The sequence below is a fragment of the Panicum virgatum genome, chromosome 8K, assembly GCF_016808335.1.
Source record: "Panicum virgatum strain AP13 chromosome 8K, P.virgatum_v5, whole genome shotgun sequence".
NCBI lineage: Eukaryota > Viridiplantae > Streptophyta > Magnoliopsida > Poales > Poaceae > Panicum > Panicum virgatum.
The window spans coordinates 54070625-54077114 of NC_053143.1; the positions used below are offsets into that span (position 1 = coordinate 54070625).

The 6490-nt window shown below is 42.5% G+C and overlaps 1 pseudogene; it reads left to right on the plus strand.

Moving 5' to 3' along the window:
- The first annotated feature begins 922 nt into the window (after window positions 1-922).
- Window positions 923-3992, plus strand: LOC120645245 (annotated as a pseudogene).
- Window positions 3993-6490: the final 2498 nt, after the last annotated feature.

Consider the following 6490-nt stretch of genomic DNA (forward strand, 5'->3'; position numbering starts at 1 on the left):
CCAACTTGTTCACCTTGATTAAGATGCGCTGCCAATTCTCAGCCAAGTCTTGATTCAATCGGTAGAGTTGTTAGCTGGTGCTGTCATAGGCGGCCACACTTTTATTGCCTTTAATTCGAATTCGTTGACTTGGCTGCTTCTAAGACCAGCTGCTTGTGGTCCGGCCTATCGTTTCCCAATTGTGGAACTTGGTTTAGGCCGTGTTTAGTTTCAAAAAATTTATCTTAAAAAAATATCACATCGAATGTTTGGACACATGCATAGAGTACTAAGTGAAGTCTATTTACAAAACTTTTTATATAGATGGGTTGTAAACCGCGAGTCGAATCTAATGAGTCTACTTAATCCGTAATTTGCAATAGTGATGCTATAATAACCATCAACTAATTATAAATTAATTAGGCTAGTTAGATTCATCTCGCGATTTATAGCCTATTTTTACAAAAAAATTTGTAAATAGACTTCATTTAGTACTCCTAAATGAAGATTCTCTTTCAAAATTTTCACGAGTAAAGATCTAAACATGGCTTTAATAAGATTAGTAGAGCCACCACTGGTGCTGGTTGGGATGCCCTATAGTCCTGTACCCTAAGGCCAATCTCAGTGGGAGTTTCATGAACACAATTACCTAGACTGAGAACTAGGTAATTGTGTCAGATGAGTTTCATAGTGATGAAACTTCTCTCACATCCCATAAAACTCTAAACTTCTCTCTCCTTGTCGGGTCAGCAAAAGTGATGATATTTAATGTTATGAAATTCTTCATAAATCCCCTTGAGACTGGGACCATGTCATCGCGCCTCTATGCAAGACCAATAATTGAGTGGGGGCCACATGGCCCCGCTCCCAGCGCTAGACAGAGACCTTGACCATGGAATCAAGTTGCACCAGCCTCACCCAATCAACGACGGCAACGAGCAGCGTTCATGACTTCATGGTACATATGCCTGCTGTGACCGTGATCCATTTCCTCGCTGCTGAAGTGATGTTAATAAGAGGAGGAATTGGAGTGGGTGGTTCAGTAGGAAGTGCACTTTGGGCTTTCAACCGGCTCCTCTGTTTCTGCATCCTTTCAGTTTGGTAAGCGAAAAAATTCATTGCCTGGTTGACAAAGGGTTCGGATGTTTAGTTTCCCCTCTCTCTTTTCTTAAACCATGCTTGATTTACATGTGTTGATTGTGCACCCGTTTCTTCTCATTTCTGTTGGACAGCTGAGAGAAAAATAAGAAAAGTTAAAAAAAAAGGGGGACACACGTACTGGCATCCGTCTGGATCGGACATTGTCCTCATCCTTCAGCTCTACTCTGCTAAGCTCATGGTACGTTGATTGATGTGCAAAGCTCCTTGGCCCTGGTACTTAAGACAAGATAGAGTTCCGGTTTCCACTTTTCTCTTCTCATTGCACATGCCTCACCTCATTGGCTGATTTGAACGTGTTGATCGTGCAGAGATAGCAGAAGTTTCATGCTAGACAAAGCACAATTTCTTATTGATTACATCCGGTTGGGAGCAAAAAGGAAAAACAAAATTCATTGACACAAACTAATCTCCGTGTACAACACTCTTATCTGCCAAATAACAGTGGATCCATATTCGGTATTCAGGTACTGTTTTCAGCTCTAGAAGATCTGAGTCAGTGGTAATGTTTCTTGTCTACTATGCCATTCTAGTTGTGCGCACTGTATCAAATAGGCTGTCATTTAAGGTCTAACGCCACTTCTCAGCTAATAGTCCTCATCTATTCTGTAGGTTGGTTTCTCCAAGCACTTGCTTCTAATCTCCTTGGTCTCACTCCATCAAGACATTGATGTACTGATGGACTGATTAACTGAACAAACTGTCTCTGCAAGATGATTACTATTCATCCTTGTTATCAGTCACTTTTCCTTGAGGGAGAATAAGATTGTAAGGTCAGACTTCTAGCTGTGGTTCACATATTGCGTCCTTGTTTACTTGGCCCCATGATATTTCCACAGTAAAATATGATAGCATGTCCTCCTAGCTAGCTTGTGTAAATTCATTAATTACAGTTATTCATATCAAATTTAGATTATAAACAAGTATGTTTATCTGCGAACCTCTATTACAAGATAACTATTTAGTGAAACTTGTCTAATTTTAAATAATCCATTTGCAGCCTACAGCCATGCGAGTTTTGCATTCTCCCATATAATCTGCTTGGGTACTTTGTGCATCTCTCCCCCCCCCCCCCCCTCCCTCAAGATTATCAGATGGCAACCATACTAGATTCTCTAGTTGGTTCTTGTGCAAAGAAATTGCAAGATATGATTTCAGAGGAGGCTATTCAGATTCTTGGAGTAAAAGAAGAGCTCATAGAACTAAAGTGAACCATGAACCAAATACAATGTTTTCTTAATGATGCCGAGCAAAGGAGAATAGAGGAGGCAGCAGTTAATAATTGGCTTTCTTAACTAAAAGATGCTATGTATGAAGCTGATGACATTATTGACTTGGCTATATTAGAAGGCAACAAACTGCTACCTGATCGCCCTTCATCCTCAAGTAGCTCTACTTCATTTAAAGGTTCTTCGTTTTGTTCCTGCTTTCCTAATATTCGAATACGCCACAAGATTGCAGTTCAGATCAGGACTTCAACACTGAACTTGAGAAGATTTCAAAGCTTGGTGAAAGATTCTTAAAGCTTCAGAACATGCAACCTAAATTAGAAAATCCAATGGTACAACAAATGACAACATGGCAACTTGTGGAGCCAAACATTGTTGGAAAGGAAATTTTACATGCTAGCAGAAAAATTATGGACTTGGTACTTCGAAATAAGGATAAAACAATCTACAAGCTTGGTATTGTTGGAACAGGAGGTGTTGGAAAAACGACTCTAGCCCAAAAAATATATAATGACACCAGAATAAAAGGAAGCTTCAGCAAACAAGCATGGATTTGTGTTTCTCAAGAGTACTCTACAATTGATCTTTTGAAAGAAGTTCTTCGAAAGTTTGAGGTACAATATCAGCATGGCCAAACTGTGGGAGAACTCAGCACAAAGCTTGCTATAGCCATTCAAAATAAAAGTTATTTCCTTGTGTTGGATGACATTTGGCAGCATGGCGTATGGACCGATCTCATAGGAACTCCACTTGACCCTGCAGCAAAAGGAATAGTTTTGGTCACCACTCGAAATGATACAGTTGCACGAGTGGGGTGGAATATATTCATCGAGTTGCTTTGATGTCCCCAGAAGTAGGATGGGAGCTGCTGTGGAAGAGTATGAACATTGTAAAATATATTGAAGTCCAAAACCTGAAGACTATTGGGTTGGAGATTGTTCGTTTGTGTGGTGGCCTTCCTCTTGCAATCAAGGTTATTGCTAGTGTTCTAGCAACTAAAGAGATAAATGAGAATGAGTGGAGAAAGGTTATGAACAAAAGTGCTTGATCTATTAGCATGCTTCATACTGAGCTGAGTGGTGCTTTGTATCTGAGTTATGATGAGCTACCGCGGCATTTGAAACAATGTTTTTTGTACTGTGCCTTATATCCTGAAGATTTTACCATGTTTCGTGATGACCTTGTTAGGTATTGGATTGCTGAAGGTTTTGTGCAAGAGCAAGGCACACAACTTCTGGAGGATACAGCTAAAGAATATTACTATGAATTGATATATAGAAATCTTCTTCAACCACATGAAACTTTCGCTGATTATTCTAAATGCAAAATGCATGATCTTTTAAGAAAACTGGTTCAACATTTATCAGGTGAAGAATTTTTTTTGTGGAGATCCACAATCCTTGGAGACTAAATCTTTAACCAAACTACGACGTATTGCAATTGTCAAGGGTAAGGAGTTATCAATTACCCCTAGTGTGCAGAAGGAGCATATTATCAGAGTAAGGACTTTGACAAATAAGTGTAAGGCATTAGAAGTTGAAAATACAATTTTCAAAACACTCCCAAAGATACGAGTGTTGGACCTCACTGGTTCAATTATAAAAAGTATTCCTGATTGTATTGGAAGTGCAGAAGGAGCATATTATGCAAAGATAAGTGCAGAAGGAGCATATTATGCAAAGATACGAGTGGATTCTATTGGCCCGAGATGCATGAAGATGCGAAAAGATTTGTTTCGACTTGTCCGGAATGCCAAAGGACGGGGAATATCTCGCAAAGGAATGCCATGCCATTAAACTACAATTTGCAAATAGATCTATTTGATGTCTGGGGAATCGATTTCATGGGACCATTCGTGAACTCACATGGATTTGAGCATATATTGGTGATGGTGGACTATGTTTCTAAGTGGGTTGAAGCTATGCCATGTCGGAAGGCATCAACGGAGGAGTCCATAAACATGATTAAATCGGTAATCTTCCCTCGATATGGCGTCCCGAGAATCTTGATAAGCGATGGAGTAACACACTTCACGGGCAAAGACTTTGGTAAATGCTTGAAGAAATTGGGAATTGAACATAGAGTGTCCACGGCTTATCACCCCCAAATAAATGGACAAGCGGAAACTTCGAATAAACAATTGAAGGATATCTTAAAGAAGACCGGGGTAAAAGGAGGAAAAGATTGGTCAAAGAGACTAGATGATGCACTATGGGCATATCGTACGGCACACAAAACCCCGATTGGTATGACTCCTTATCAATTTGTTTATGGAAAAACATGCCACTTGCCGGTTGAGCTAGAACATAAGGCGTATTGGGCAATGAAGGAAATGAACTTTGATGCGGAAGCCGCTGGAATTAAAAGGAGAATCCAAATAAGCGAATTGGAGGAGTTAAGATTGAAAGCGTACAATAGTGTAGCAATTTACAAAGAAAGGATGAAGAGATGGTACGACAAACGATTACAAAACAAGGAATTCAAAGAAGGAGACAAGGTCCTACTCTACAATTCAAGATTCAAACTTTTTGGCAAAGGAAAATTACAAAGCAAATGGGATGGACCATACATCGTACACTCGGTTTCACCCACGGGAGCGGTGACAATCATGGATGCGAAAGGCGACCAATATGTGGTGAATGGACAACGACTAAAGGTATTCTTGGAGCCCGACGTCGTGCCCCTTCATTACATCGACATATACACCATGGAGGAGGAACCGGAACGTCAAGCCTAACGACGTTAAGCAAGGTAAGTTTGTAAATATTCTCTTTTAGATTTTATTTTCATAGTTTTATTTCTATTCTGGACGAACTTTGAGTAAAACATAGGCTTCTAATTTATTGGTGTGCACCTCGGAAAAAGTTGGAGTCCAGGGGGCTGAAAAACCCCCTGGGCCGGCCGGCCCAACACCCCTAGGCCGGCCGGCCTAAGCCTCCTCGTGTGCGAATCGGTCTCAATTTTTGGTAGGTGCGAGATAAGGAAATTTCAAACATGTGCCTTATAGATTTCACTTGCCAAAACCGAAGATATTTTGGACTTCTCGTCCAAGTCTTTTCGGGGTATAAATAGAGGGGCGGGGTAGATCTATTCTCTCATACTTTTCAATCTACACCACCACCTCGTGAGAGACTTCGACAATGGCCGGTCCAGCGAGTGCAAGAGCCATGGTTGCAGCAATGGAGATTGAGGAGAGGGGTTGGACGCCTGACACCCCCACGCCAAAGACACCTAGCCCCATCTCGGCAACCGGTGCATAGCCCCTCCTTGTCGAAGCGAAGTGATGTGAAGTGAAAGCCCCTCCGAAGAAATTCAATACCCAAGCACGGATGAGCGTCGGAGGGAAGGGCCGTCAATGGTACAACGAGAGGCTAGCTCAAGCCCAAAGGGTGGTCGTTGTCATCAGCAGCGACGAAGACGAAAGCGAGAAGCGACAAGACAAAAAGCCACCCGCACCTAGGTGTTCCTTGCGCCTCCTCGGAGTCAAAAGAAAGAACTACATCGAGCACACCCCGGAGCCGAAGGATTATGCGGGGGACAGCGATTGGGAGAGCATCATGAGCCCTGGTTCATGGGGCGCCACCGGTCGTGACTACGATGATGATTGGCCGGGGTGGGCCGAAGAGGAGAGAAAAGAGGAAGACGACCCCTCCGGAGGTGATAGCGGCAAGAAGAAGAAGGACGACGACGAGCCCGAGGACGACAGCCCCAACCGCAGCGGGCATCACTTTGGGTGCTGTGTCAAGTGCCGCAATGAAATCGCGGACCTCCATGCCACCATTGATAGGTGCCACGATCGAATCGTGGCAATGGATCAAAGGATGGACGACATTGAGAGCTTGGTTGAGAGAGACTACAACTTCCTTGTCCGCAACATAAGGAAGTTATTCGGGATGGTCGGAAATCTACAAAAGCAAGAAAGAGGAGGGCGTCCAAGATGCAATTGCCCGAGGTGCCATTGAGAACACAAACGAGCGTCACACCCGTCTTTTATATCATTGCGACGAGGACGCCGCATAATCTAAGCATGGGGGGAAGGTGTGACGACTCGGAGATTGAATTTTGGTCTTTGTTTACTCGAAATTTCGTCGTGTGTGTGTGCTTTAATTCCGCATGTGTGAGAG